This window comes from Astatotilapia calliptera, chromosome 3 (assembly GCF_964374335.1).
Source record: "Astatotilapia calliptera chromosome 3, fAstCal68.1, whole genome shotgun sequence".
Taxonomy (NCBI): Eukaryota; Metazoa; Chordata; class Actinopteri; order Cichliformes; family Cichlidae; genus Astatotilapia; species Astatotilapia calliptera.
The window spans coordinates 78,004,586-78,019,135 of record NC_137424.1 but is presented as its reverse complement, the minus strand read 5'-3'; the positions used below and the strand labels follow the sequence as shown (position 1 = coordinate 78,019,135).

General features: G+C 43.7%; 1 protein-coding gene and 1 long non-coding RNA gene across 4 annotated transcripts in view; both read left to right on the top strand.

Annotated features, from left to right (window-relative positions):
* Positions 1 to 14,550, top strand: part of LOC113016447 (uncharacterized) — a 180,127-nt gene that overhangs the window by 135,744 nt on the left and 29,833 nt on the right. The gene's annotated exons all lie outside the window — the stretch shown is intronic.
* Positions 5,181 to 6,785, top strand: LOC145425904 (uncharacterized). Its single transcript, XR_013906671.1, has 2 exons — positions 5,181 to 5,951; positions 6,026 to 6,785. It is a non-coding gene; the product is annotated as an uncharacterized LOC145425904 (long non-coding RNA).

Sequence of the window (14,550 nt, the reverse complement as noted above, 5' to 3'; positions counted from 1 at the left end):
TGTCTGGTCTGTGGGTTTAACAGGTGGTGGCAGGTGTTGGAGAGGTGCTTCTCTCTTCTTCTGGAAAGACTGGGAGCCTGGACCAGAAGGAGGAGATAAAGGAAGAAGATGTAGAACAAAAACAGTCTCTGTCTGCTCGTCTGACAGGCTCTTTGGATGCTCCTCAAGGAGAAGCTTGATGCTCCTCGGTGGTCGTCTCAGGCTGCTCCTCGGTGAGGCTCTGCCTGCTTGTTGATCAGAGTCTCTGCCTGTTCTTCACTGAGGGTCCTGACGTCATGAATAAATCATGTCTGATTCTGACAGCAGGTTGAGACCACTTGTTGTGAAATGCTGCTACATACATGACATTTAACTGAACTGAAAGTGCTGTGAGCACAAAAAGATTTCACTCTTAGTCAAGATAAATTCATAAGCCCTCTGCATCGTCTCCAGGAAATCTCTGATAGTAGAAGTGGGCTCCAAATGGGTAATAACATCTGCTACCCACTTATATGAAACCTTATTTTTCTACCATTAAATAAAATGTAGCCTGTAGCACGAAGTTTGCTGCTTTGATTCAGCAGGAACTGGTGGGGGGGCCTTTCAGAGCCTCCAGCCTCCTCTGATAGACACAGGCATGAACACACAGTCTTCCACTTTGATCATCTGGATGTTCTCATCCTGTGGACAACAACGTACATGGATGCAGGTTTGTTGTTGACTTTTGTAAGGTGTATTTATTGAACATATCCAGCTAAAGCCCCTCTGTCATCCTGAACTGAATCATTAGTTAAGAAAATGTGTGAATAAATGGTCACAGATCAGCTAACTGAATTTATCCAGACAGACTGGACCAATCAGGGTTCACTGAATCAGACTTTAACTCTTCTATGTGCTGATAGACCTGCAAACACACTACATGTAGCTGTCCTCATATGTCACGTTTATGTCTGCTTTCCCATTTTTATAATCATTACTTACATGTTGATGAGAGACTTTGACTTTGTAAATGATCAGATTACATACTTGGAATACAACATTTCCACTTCAGGGTTGAAGCCTGTCCCAGCTGCCACGGGGCAAAAGCAGGACAGTTTATCGCAGGGCAAACACAAAATATATGTGAGAGAAAACCCACTGAAGTGTTTGATATTTACTGAACCTGAGGAACAGAAACAGGACAAACACTGACCTTCCTATAAGAAGTAATCTATGGAAACACTGGTTCACACTTTGGTAGAGAAATCAGTTTCTCTGAAAGGTTTCTGTAAATGAACATCGTGTGGAGAATGAATGAAGTGAGGTGACTCAGCAGTCCCACACGATAAATGAAACTTCTGTTTATGAACAAGACGGATATATAAATGACAGTTATGTAAAAGCACATATTAAGTATTGTTGCTCACCTTTGTTTCTGATAACGTCACTTTTTAATAATCGTATCCGTCAGCTCTCATGGGTGAAGTTTGGCTTTGAGGGTCGGGAGCAGAAAAAGCTTTCAAGGACCTTTGATTTCCATCCAGTTCTGCTTTAAAGTGTTAAGGATGAAGCAACAGTGCTCCTCTTTGCTCCTCTGAAATCTGTCTACACCCGACTGATAAACAACAGCAAACAGTGCAAAACTTATGAATAAATTAGTAACAAAAACACAGTGTAGAAGGTAAGTAGAGGCTCTACACACCATCATCAGGCCCAATGCTACGAAACTTCAAAGTCTCTAGCTGACCTGCATCCTGAGGTTTGTCATGCAGGATTAAAGGAGCCAGACTTTGTTCACACAGCTAGGATTGTATTTCACACTGACCCTGGGTCAGTACGAGGATGATAAACTCTATAAATGCTGTCCATTTAAATGGTCTTATCTGTAAACACTCCACCAGAATCCAGTGAGAGTGGATTCTGGAGTCTTCCCATCCTCCTGTTAGTGATCCTCCACCTGGATGGATGAGAACAACCTTGTGAACAAACTAGCAGGTGTAGCAGGTCCTACTGGCCCGCATCTATGAACTGGTTACTGCTAATGACGCCCATTGAATGGACTGATGACACCTGAAGCTGGTGTTTCGAGTCTGTCTGTGCTGTCGTCAAGAGACAAGGTAAGAAAATATAACATTTGAAGATAATTCCAGAAAGAAACACTGAAATATGCTATTATTACTGCTGTTAACATGGTTGTTTTTAGGGGTGCTCTGATAAAATCTGGGGATTCTTGAACCTTAAAAAGGGTCTGAACTGGCCTGTGGTCCTGATTAATATCTTTACACTCTCTGTGTCAGGGCTGGACTGCTAATCTAGCATACGGGCCTTTTGGGCCGATGGACCGGCCACATGTTTGCTCCATGTTTCTATCTAATGGAAGGCCCAACACGTCCGTCCATCTACCAGGTTTCATTTGTATTATCGTTCTTCTGGGTTCAGAGCAGCACAAGAAGGGCCCTGGACTCACTGGAGCTTTTTCATTTATGATCCTTTTTGAATCTTTCTGACAAACAGTGAAAATGTGTTTCTTTAATCTCCGTCTATATTTTCATCATAAAAACTCCACAGGACTCTGAGCCCTTATGATCCCTGCACAAACTCATCTCTAACCCTCTGCTGATCTGCTCATTTAAATCTTCACTGAACTGGACGTCCACAGTGTTCAAATCCCTGCAAGCAGGATGAAGTCCAGCCAGCCAATCACAGGACAGGAAGTGATCAGCTGACACAGTGATTTGAAGCTGTCAGGGTGAGGCTGCTTCATGCAGGTGTGAAACTATGAGGAAGCTGAACGCCTCCTCTTTCCTCAGCAGTGATCTGTGGCAGTCTGCCATCATGTTTGGCTGCTCACACTGAATGTGACTCACTGAAAGCTGAACCATGTTTTTGATGATCACACTTTAATTTAACAGCTGAACAATGAACTTTTAGAAAGAGTCACATCTGACAAACAAACGTTTTTTCTCCATGTTGTTGAAGTTAAAGTTGTTTCAAAGGCGATAGAGCGTTTGTGACTGTGGCCCCCAGACTCTGGACTCCTTTGAGCCGGAGATGTGTGGACTCAGTGGTTTCATTCAACAAGCAGCTAAAATCTTTTTAAACTTGCTTTTGGTTCATTTCTGTTTTTCTGTTTTAGCTTTTCTGTGAAGCACTTTGTGATTTTTGTCTTGAAAGGTGCTATACAAATAAAACTTTACTTAAGTAAAACACAGAGTTTAGATTGATTTAAAAACGTCTGTAATCCAGATGATTCCAAACAAAGTGTAAAATAAGAGCAACATTTCATTGAAGCTGTGGCTTCATTTATCACAGTGTCACAAAGAGCTTCCTGTTTCCAGCCTGTCAGCTCTCACAGTGTTATATTGCACATGTGCTGTGAGTAATAATCTCAATAATAATAATAGAAATGAATAAATAAAGAGATAAACAGCACCAACAGGAGCCTGCAGAGAGTTTCTGCTCTTGCAAAGACAAACATGTTTGTTCCAACAGAACATTCAGATCATAATTCAGATGTGAAAAGCTGTCAGACAGGACAGGTTCTATAAACACAGTGTTTAGTTTGTGAGAGCAGGTAAAGGCAAAGAACCAGGAATGAACTGTGGGGACCTGATTGGACGCTTTGGATTTCCTGATCTCACAACCACGAGTGCTGCTGCTGCGCCCTGCTGGGGCCAGTTTCCCCCCAACTGTCCCCTTGAACCACCTGGAGGTGTGAGCGCTTAATGTTAGGCGTTAGTTATTAATGTTACTGATGTTCTTTTGTGTTTTGGGAACTAATTACTAAAGTGGGCTTAACTTTATCATTGACCTGCTGGCGTTCGGTTTATTTCCACATAGTCTAGTTTGATGCACGTTCATGTCACAAGCTTCAAAACGTTTGTCACACTGGGAGTGACCTATGACCCTAAAGCTAAATGCAGCTTTCATTGAACATGAGCTCACTGCACAACAATGACTGCAGATCTACACACAGACACACACACAGGCGGTGTGTTGAGGTGAATAACAGACTTTTAATTTGCTTCTTAGGAATAAAAATGCTTCCCAAATATTTCATATGAATAAAAATGTAGAAACATCTGGAGCACAGATGTGTAAAGATGCTGTGATATTCAATCAGAGTCAAAATGAGGAAAGAGGAACAGACGGTTTCCAGATCAGCACACATGACCCTGCAGCAGAGTTCACTATAGTACACGGTGGCTGTAGATGGACTGGAGTAAGAGCACATCTGAGATGGAAACAAGGAGCACAGGCTGTATGTAGGAGATGGATGAAGCCTCCAGTCACTCACACAGTCCCATCTTAAAGCCTCCAGCCTGGTGTTTAGAAACTGGCGAGAGGGAAGCGAGGGGACGCTGACGCAGCAGTAACGTGTGGCTACAGCATGAACATTGTTGTGTTGGAGACCAGAAACCCATCCATCTCTCACCAGAGTGGGCTTGTTTATTTAGAGGTGCAGTTACTGCAACGCTAAGGAAACACTGCCTCCGTCTTTCACACAAAACCTGGAGTTCCCTGCGTGAGAGCAGGCATGGATAGACCTGACTGTTGGGAACATATCCACCGACTTCTGAGCGTTGAAGTGTTGACCGGTCTGCAGGCTCAGGCAGCAGCTGACTGTTAGCCTGATGCTGCAGAGGAAGCTGTCAGCAGCTCCCACAGAGCCTGACTGACTGTGAGAGGACAGAGGGACTTCAAATCCAGCATGGCTTCAGCCTGTGAGGAACTATTCGCCGTGGTTATTTGTAGTACGATGAATCGTGTCTGCAGATCAAAGCGTGACTGTGAGATAATCACAGGCAGTGGCTGAGATACAGTATGGTGGCATTAAGTGCAGATTCCTTCAGAGCGCCATGCTTAAGCTGGACAATGTCAAATCCAATTTTTCCAGAAGGAATTCAGGAGAAATTTCTGTCCTTTAAAAAGATTGAATTTGCTGCAGCAGTTGAAATGACAAGTTCACAGCACTGGAGCGCAGTGTGACACAACAGTCTGCCTCACACCAAGGATGACCCTCATTGGGCCGTACAGCTCATGTGACAGTAACAAAGATTATTATGGCCGTCTTCTCCCAGAACCACACAGTCTGCTGTGACTCCTCCCCGTTCAGTCTGACCTCGCCTGGTTTCTGCTCCTTCTGTGAGAGACAGGAAAGAAAAGCATCTCCCTCCATGGCCTCCATTAGATCCACAGTGTAGTTCAGGATATGTTGTTGGGACGTCCTGACCCAGAGACTATTCTCACCATTATTATGTGTCTGTGTGAGCATTGCTGCAAACCCTCTGCACTCGACGTCATCCTGCAACATTTCAAATCCAGACAGTAACGCTGGACGAAGCTTTAAAGCCTCAAACACGGAGCACCAACTCGTCTATGAGCACATTTGCATTGTGTAGAAATACAGTAATGAAATAGCTTCATTTAAATCTCAAGTCACGGGACACCCCGCTCTTGTTACGGTCATTTCAAGCCGGGTCGTAACACTGAGACACAAACGTTTCCTGAGCTAAAGCTGACGGACTGACAGCTACATGAGTGACTCTCTTTATCCTGCTGAACCCTGAGGAGGACACACACACACACACACACACACACACACACACACACACCTGTGATGCCTGGTTGATCACAAACAGGTTTTTAGGGTTAAGATAATGCCTGACAAAATGCTGTGGTTTGGTTTATCTCTCGGTTTGTGCCAGGTGGGTGGAGCCTGTGTGATGGGGGACGTTTCAGATGCAGCGGAGCATTTTAAAGTGAAGGTTTAGAGGTTTCTCTGGAAGCTTCATGTGAGCCCACATACCTCAGTTTATCCTGGCAGTGATTTTTTGTCTTGTTTTTGTTTTATTTGCATTTATAAGGTTCCTGTTTCTGGTTTCCTGATGTCCTGATGCGCAGCCAACATCCACAGAATGTGTCAGTTCATTGAACAATGCTTACGCTGCACAACAGGCTGTTCAGTTATAATCATACAATCTCCATCAAAGGTGTGCACATGATCCAGTTAGTTTATAGGTCACACAGCCTGGTGTTTCTATTCATTTGTCCTTTCACATCACAGGAGAAAAACAGCAGCTGGTGTGATGCATCCAGATGAGGGTCCATCAGAGTTGAACTCGACAGCATCATTAACAGCACAAGCGTTACACTAAATCACATCAATCTGAGGCGTCTTCAAAACCCAAACTGTGCAAACTCACTTTTATTATTTATTCATTATTATTTTAACTACCTGCAGTTACACGAAGCTCCAACAGCTCAGTCTGTACTTACACTAATGAGGGGCGCCCCACAAAAACTCTGAGGCAACGACTGATAACCAATCAGAGAGCAGCAGAAAGCAGGTCTAACACCTTAATAACTACACACACACACACAGTGTGTCCTTCCAGAAGCCCTGCTGGCCTCTGTACTGGCAGATTACTTTATTCTCTGTATTGATCACAGTTTTTAACCAAATCAATTTAATACTAGTAACATCACTTTGTTACTTATGTTAGCTTCACAAATGGCCCTTATGTGCTATCACACACACACACATACACAGTGGGGCCATAATGTAGTTTTTAAGAGCAGCTGTGTCATTTATCATCAAAAGTCCTGCATGTATGTGCCCACGTGTTGTATTGAAGCAACCAAGTGATGAATCACTGTTTTCCACTTTGTTGTTTTGCAAACTGTTTTTTTGTTGCATTGTTGATTTGTTTTTACTGAAGCAGCTAATAAAGCACAATGGAAAACAATTTTGCCTTTCTTGTAAGACTCTATAAGAGAATGAAACAATGATGCCAGTTATAAATAAAGACAATAAAGTCAATGAATTATGAAACTCATTTTATTTCTATTAGATCTGAAAATGTTGTGTAATACTAACAACCTAAGACAACAAATAGATGCGTTGGCCTGTACTGGAGATAAAGAAAAATTAACAACAGCTGTGAAATGGAAGAGTTCAAGTCACCAAAGGAAACTGGAGCTGGGCTTGTTGCAGGATCTGAAGTTACTAAACACTTCGTGAGTGTCTGCACTAAAACTTAGGACCATATAATTATAAATATGTGCGTGACGAAAGCTGGGCAGCACGCTAACGTCCTTACTCGTATGGGTCTAACCCAGGGGTGGGCAGTCTCAGTCCACGAGGGCCGGTGTCCCTGCAGGTTTTAGATGCGTCCTCGAACCAACACAGCTGATTTTAATGGCTAAATTAGCTCCTCAACACGTCCTGCAGTTCTCCAGAGGCCTGGTAACGAACTAATCATGTGATTCAGGTGTGTTGACCCAAGGTGAGATCTAAAACCTGCAGGACACCGGCCCTCGTGGACTGGAATTGCCCACCCCTGGTCTAACCCTTTCACTCCTTTGGTTTATTTCCTCGGACTTTTGTTATTGCCTTTTCGTCAAGTCTGTCTTTGCACCTGCTGTGTTCTCCATCGTTTTGTACATCACTGTTTTCAGACTGAAGCTGATCAGACCATCACAGAGAGCCTGTGGGGGACCGCTGACCTCTCAGCTTTGTGGAACACAGACGTTTTCTTCAAACACTCACAGCAGTCAGAGTCAGTTTAGTATTTTAATGTGTTTCAGTTACACTTTGGTCAGGTTCAGGCAGCAGAACTACTCGGCTAGATTTAGGTTAGTTTAATAACGTTTGGGGTTAAAGTCGACTCTTCCTCAGGTCAAATCTATGAGTTAGTGCAGTTTGTTCTTTAGTATAAACCATAAAGACAAATGTGTCACATGTCCAACCTCCTTAAAGGACAGCCTCTCCCATCTGTGGACCCTCAGTGCTGCCGGACTCATCTCATACTGAACTCACCCACTCTGTGTCTGTCACGGTCCTGGGTCGGTGAGTGTTAGTTTATTTAGATGTTTGTTTGTTTAGGTTCATTAAGTTATCCAAGCTCGTTTGTTATTATATTACCCTTGTGTTAAGCCTCCCTTGCCCTTCATGTGTTTTATATGTGTGTGTCTTATGTTGTCAAGTTCATGTTGTTGTTTCTGTCATCTCCCCTGTACTCAGTCTCCCTGGTTCGTGCGTCTACCTGTCATGCTTCATGTCTATGTGGTTATGTTAAGTTCATGTCATGTTTTATCTCCATGTCTCTGTTTCCTGTTTTATTTTGAAGAGTCTGGTGTTCTTTGTTCATTGCAGTTAGTGTTACTCTCCCCTGTACGGTCATTGTGTCTCATTGTAGTCAGCTGTGTTCTCGTGTGTCTCCACTTCTCCTGATCACCTCATGTGTGTGTTTAAGTCCTCTGTTTTCTATGTTTCGTTGTCAGGTCGTCTGTTTGCATCCCCATAGTGTTACGTCATAGTTTACTCAGTGTTCATACTTTGTCGTAGTATTTTCACTTCTTAGTCCTTTAGTTTTCTGAGTGTTCACAGTTTTCTTAGTTTTCATAGCTTCATGCTGTTTCATGTGCCAACATCTAAATAAAGGATCGTCTTCTGTTCAGTCAGCAAGTCCAGAAGTGTCTGCTTCTGGGTCCTGTAAACTAAACTTATCGGCGCACCCCGCCGTGACAGTGTCAGTCATCAGTGGATTCACTGTTTCTCAGGTTTCATTAAAGGTTTTTCTACATTCTTTGTTCCTGTCAGAGCGTCACGTGAGTCATTAAACATCAGTGATCAGTATCAAACATGGAACATGTACAGGAGACACGTCAGTCAGTGTGGACCTTCTGATGTCATCACTGTGTTTACTTTGTTGTCTTATGGTTGGGATTCAGAAATGTTCACTGCCATCACTTCATGAAATGTTACAGGGGTGTGTGTGTGTGTGTGTGTGTTTGTGTGTGTGTGTGTGTGTGTGTGTGTGTGTTACTAAAGTGTTTGTCTGAAACAGATTCTTGTGTGTTTAGTTTGTGGGCGACGACTGTAACACTGTCAGGTTCACCCACTGTGAGAGAAGAGCAGTGACTGGAACAATCTGAGCTCATATTGTGAATAGAAGAAGAGAGAGCTGTGCCAACTGGAGCTCAGAAACATTAAGATTGACTCAACATTATGAAGAGAAGTAAACCAGTTAAACTAACTTAAAAGTCTGAATGATTAAGTTAAGTGTTTGCTCGTAGGGGGTCATCGACCTCATGTTTGTCACTGTGGGAACTTTGTGTCGACTAAATGCAACTTAAAGCTCGACGGCTGCCCAAATGTTTTAAAGAAGTTGATACATTCAAAAAGCTGTGACACTTGTTGCTCAACACTTTTAAATTTTTGTTTTCAAAGCTTCTTCTGGTACGAGACTGACACGCCAGTGGGAGGAGTCAGCAGACGACCCGCTCTACCTGCTGAGCCACAGGTGGAGTCATCAGGGTGGAGTCATTTCAGTAAGGACAGATCAATAGAAAGAACGAAGACGAGTTATTGATGAGCAGAATATAGACAGATGTTTGGTGGTTAGACCAATGGCCTGGAAGGTGGCTGGACAGGACGAGGACGTTGAATCAGAGGCCTGGAAGAAGGCCGGCGATGTTGAGCCGCAGGATGTGGTCCGGACGGCAGCGTGGCCGTCACAGGACCAGGTGAGGCAGGACCAGGCGAGGCTGAAGCTGAAGCTGAAGCAGGACCAGGCGAAGCTGTAGCTGAAGCTGGACCAGGCGAAGCTGAAGACTCGGAGGCTGGACCAGATTAGGAAGGCGCTGCAGGCGACGGCGAGGAAGGCTGCTGGACGGGCCCCTCGGACCCTCCAGCGGGAACAGGCGGCTGAAGCGGTTCCTCGGACCCTTCAGCGGAGACAGAAGGCTGAACGGGCCACTTGGACCCTCCAGCGGAGACTGAAGACGGCTGGAGCGGTACTCCAGAACCCCCAGCAGGAACAACAGGTAGCAGAACAGATGATTGAGGAGAGGAGTGACGGTGGCATTGTTTCCTTCTAGATGAGGGAACAGGAACCGGTGGAGAAATGGAGACCTCCTCCTGATCCTCCAACCACATAGCTGCCAGGAAAAAGGCAGGCGAACGGGCAGGTGAACAATGTCCCAGCTGGTGTGTTGAAGGAGAGGAAGTCCGTGGCAGCGTAGAGGCAGGTGGGGAGTGTGTGTCTTGCTGAAGCAGTGATGGGGAAGATTTAGTGAGTGAGAGAGCAAGCTCACCAGCCCTGATTTGCTCTCTCCAGGCAGTTATGGTGTTCTCCAACTTAGTGTCCTTAGCAAACTGAGAAAGCTGAGTGTTATGCCGAATAATGGCATCTACTGCACTTAGCCCGACTGCCATAGTCCGTAAATCCTGTGACTGGGCAATGCGGTCGAGAAGACTCACCATCCACACCATCTCGGCGTTGAACTCCGAGGTGGAAATGTCTGCGGGGTCCATGTTCTGGTTGCGATCTTCTGTTATGAAGGCTGTGTGCAGGCAGCAATGGTGGACCCAAAGTGCAGACGCTCGGAGGCACAATGTAAACTCAAAATTCATTGATTTACGTAAAGCCTTTGATACGATAGATCATTCTTTACTTTTACGGAAGTGTGAAAGGTATGGTTTAAGAGGTGTTGTACAATTTTGGTTAAATAGTTACTTGAATAATAGGTTCCAATATGTGAGTATTAATAACATGAAATCTACAGTGGGGCAAAAAAGTATTTAGTCAGCCACCGATTGTGCAAGTTCCCCCACCTAAAATGATGACAGAGGTCAGTAATTTGCACCAGAGGTACACTTCAACTGTGAGAGACAGAATGTGAAAGAAAAATCCATGAATCCACATGGTAGGATTTGTAAAGAATTTATTCGTAAATCAGGGTGGAAAATAAGTATTTGGTCAATAACAAAAATACAACTCAATACTTTGTAACATAACCTTTGTTGGCAATAACAGAGGTCAAACGTTTACTATAGGTCTTTACCAGGTTTGCACACACAGTAGCTGGTATTTTGGCCCATTCCTCCATGCAGATCTTCTCGAGAGCAGTGATGTTTTGGGGCTGTCGCCGAGCAACACGGACTTTCAACTCCCGCCACAGATTTTCTATGGGGTTGAGGTCTGGAGACTGGCTAGGCCACTCCAGGACTTTCAAATGCTTCTTACGGAGCCACTCCTTTGTTGCCCGGGCGGTGTGTTTTGGATCATTGTCATGTTGGAAGACCCAGCCTCGTTTCATCTTCAAAGTTCTCACTGATGGAAGGAGGTTTTGGCTCAAAATCTCACGATACATGGCCCCATTCATTCTGTCCTTAACACGGATCAGTCGTCCTGTCCCCTTGGCAGAAAAACAGCCCCATAGCATGATGTTTCCACCCCCATGCTTCACAGTAGGTATGGTGTTCTTGGGATGCAACTCAGTATTCTTCGTCCTCCAAACACGACGAGTTGAGTTTATACCAAAAAGTTCTACTTTGGTTTCATCTGACCACATGACATTCTCCCAATCCTCTGCTGTATCATCCATGTGCTCTCTGGCAAACTTCAGACGGGCCTGGACATGCACTGGCTTCAGCAGCGGAACACGTCTGGCACTGCGGGATTTGATTCCCTGCCGTTGTAGTGTGTTACTGATGGTGACCTTTGTTACTTTGGTCCCAGCTCTCTGCAGGTCATTCACCAGGTCCCCCCGTGTGGTTCTGGGATCTTTGCTCACCGTTCTCATGATCATTTTGACCCCACGGGATGAGATCTTGCGTGGAGCCCCAGATCGAGGGAGATTATCAGTGGTCTTGTATGTCTTCCATTTTCTGATGATTGCTCCCACAGTTGATTTTTTCACACCAAGCTGCTTGCCTATTGTAGATTCACTCTTCCCAGTCTGGTGCAGGTCTACAATACTTTTCCTGGTGTCCTTCGAAAGCTCTTTGGTCTTGGCCATGGCGGAGTTTGGAGTCTGACTGTTTGAGGCTGTGGACAGGTGTCTTTTATACAGATGATGAGTTCAAACAGGTGCCATTCATACAGGTAACGAGTGGGGGACAGAAAAGCTTCTTACAGAAGATGTTACAGGTCTGTGAGAGCCAGAGATTTTCCTTGTTTGAGGTGACCAAATACTTATTTTCCACCCTGATTTACGAATAAATTCTTTACAAATCCTACCATGTGAATTCATGGATTTTTTTTCACATTCTGTCTCTCACAGTTGAAGTGTACCTCTGGTGCAAATTACTGACCTCTGTCATCATTTTAAGTGGGGGAACTTGCACAATCGGCGGCTGACTAAATACTTTTTTGCCCCACTGTATAAATGTTATCAGGAAATGATCAGACAGGAGAGGGTTTTCAGGAAACACTGTTAAATGTTCAGTTTCTATGCCATATGTTAAAACAAGGTCTAGAGTGTGATTAAAGTGGTGGGTGGGTTCTTTTACATTTTGAGAGAAGCCAATTGAGTCTAATAACAGATTAAATGCCATGTTGAGGCTGTCATTTTTAGCATCTACATGGATGTTAAAAGCACCCACAATAATTATTTTATCTGAGCTCAGAACTAAATTAGATATAAAGTCTGAGAAATCAGACAGAAACTCTGTGTAAGGCCCAGGTGGACGATAGATGATAACAAGTAAGACTGGTTTCTGAGTTTCACAGCTGGGGTGGACGAGGCTAAGCATCAGGCTTTCAAATGAATTAAAAGTCTGTCTTGGTCTTTCATTAATTAATAGGCTGGTGTGAAAAATTGCTGCCACACCGCCCCCTCGGCCTGTGCTTCGAGGTTTCTGGTAGTTAGAATGACTCGGGGGTGTTGATTCATTTAAACTAACATAATCATCCTGCTAAAACCAGGTTTCTGTAAGGCAGAGTAAATCAATTTGTTGATCAATTATTAAGTCATGTACTAACAGAGACTTGGAGGAGAGAGACCTAATATTTAATAATCCACATTTCACTGTTTTACTCTTTGGTTCAGATGTGGATACTGTATTGTTCTTTCTTTGTGATTGTTTATGTTTAAGTTGTTTGTTGCTGGTTTTTAGTTTGTTTTTTGTCTGTTTGGGAGCTGACACAGTCTGTATGGAGATGGGTTTTTGGGGGGTAGCAGGAGGAGAGAAACTGCAGAGAGGCGTGTAAGACTGCAACTCTGCTTCCTGGTCCCAACTCTGAATTTTGGGGGGTTTAATAAATTTGTCCATATTTCTAGAAATGAGAGCTGCTCCATCCAAAGTGGGATGGATGCCGTCTCTCCTAACAAGACCAGGTTTCCTCCAGAAGGTTTGCCAATTATCTATGAAGCCCACATCGTTTCTGGGACACCACTCAGACAGCCAGCAATTTAAGGAGAACATGCGGCTAAACATGTCACTCCTGGTCTGATTGGGGAGGGGACCAGAGAAAACTACAGAGTCCGACATTGTTTTGGCAAAGTTACACACCGATTCAATATTGATTTTAGTGACCTCCGATTGGCGTAACCGGGTGTCATTATAAAACTCAGTGATGAGCCTTTCTGTTCTGCCTTTTATAAATTACGCTGGATTATACAGTTTGTAAACTGCCCCAGAGCTCCCTCTAGTGGCTGCTTTGTAGTATTGTTCGGATTGCTTTCCGAAAAAGAAAAAAGCTGAATGTAATGCCAAAGTATTATTGTTTTAAGCTGACAGGGACCTTAAAATGTTGTTGCTTTGGACGAGATTTGTCCGTAAGTATGAGTGATGATAAAATGATAATTGTCTCTTTGTTTTGCTTAAAGTTGGTGTGATAATTTGTACGTTTGAGTATGAACGTTTTATCCCTTTAGCTTGCAATAAGCATGTAACAAGCTAGTTTGCGATGTTAGTGCTAATACAACATTTAGTATGTTTTCAGTTTTACGATGGTCAAAGAGAAGGCAATGGTCAGAGGACATTCTTCAATAAATCAGCACAAAAAAGGGAAATAAGTCTGAAGCATCGTTATCTCGCTGTCTAGCTGGAAAGCTGGAGGAAACTCCAGGCGAGGACAGCATACTTTCATTACCAAATAAACAAAGTGGTCCTCTCTTTCTAATCAGACACGTAGCAGCACTCCTGCTTCTGCTTTCTTCATATTTAACAAAATCCAAATGCAGACATGAGTGGACACGTTAGTTTTTGGCGCTCTCACTGAACTAACACAGCACGTTTGTGCTCTCAGCTCATATCGCCTTCATATTTAACATTTTTTTGCTTTTTCAAGAACTTGTTTTAACATTACACTCAACAACAAACAAATCCTCAAAAACAAAAATAGTAACTCTAATGTCCAAAATGCATTATATTTCTTCAAGTCATTATATGGGCCATGTATGATGTATCCATGAATTACTGTGTGGTTAAACTTCCTGTCAGATACACGCTGTTTTCTCTGCCTCTGGTCTGTTTAAAGGACCAGTTCATCCAGAGTAACCACAGCTGACTGTATCTGAACACTGACAGGCTTCAGATCGCCCACAGAGACGGTTTTATGTGTGACCACAGAGAGCAGCAACAAACTGATGTAAAAGAGCGTGACAGCGTGGGCTGGGTTTATTCTGTCCTCTGTAATGTTTTCAGTTCAGGTCCAATAACATCTAAGAACAGAGGATCTCATTTATATTTGAGGACTTCAGGTAGCTGATGTTTTATATCTGCACAGGTTTGTGTGACTCTAAACTCTGATTGAACTGATGCAGAGTTCAGGTTTAGACTCATTCACAGCCGATTCA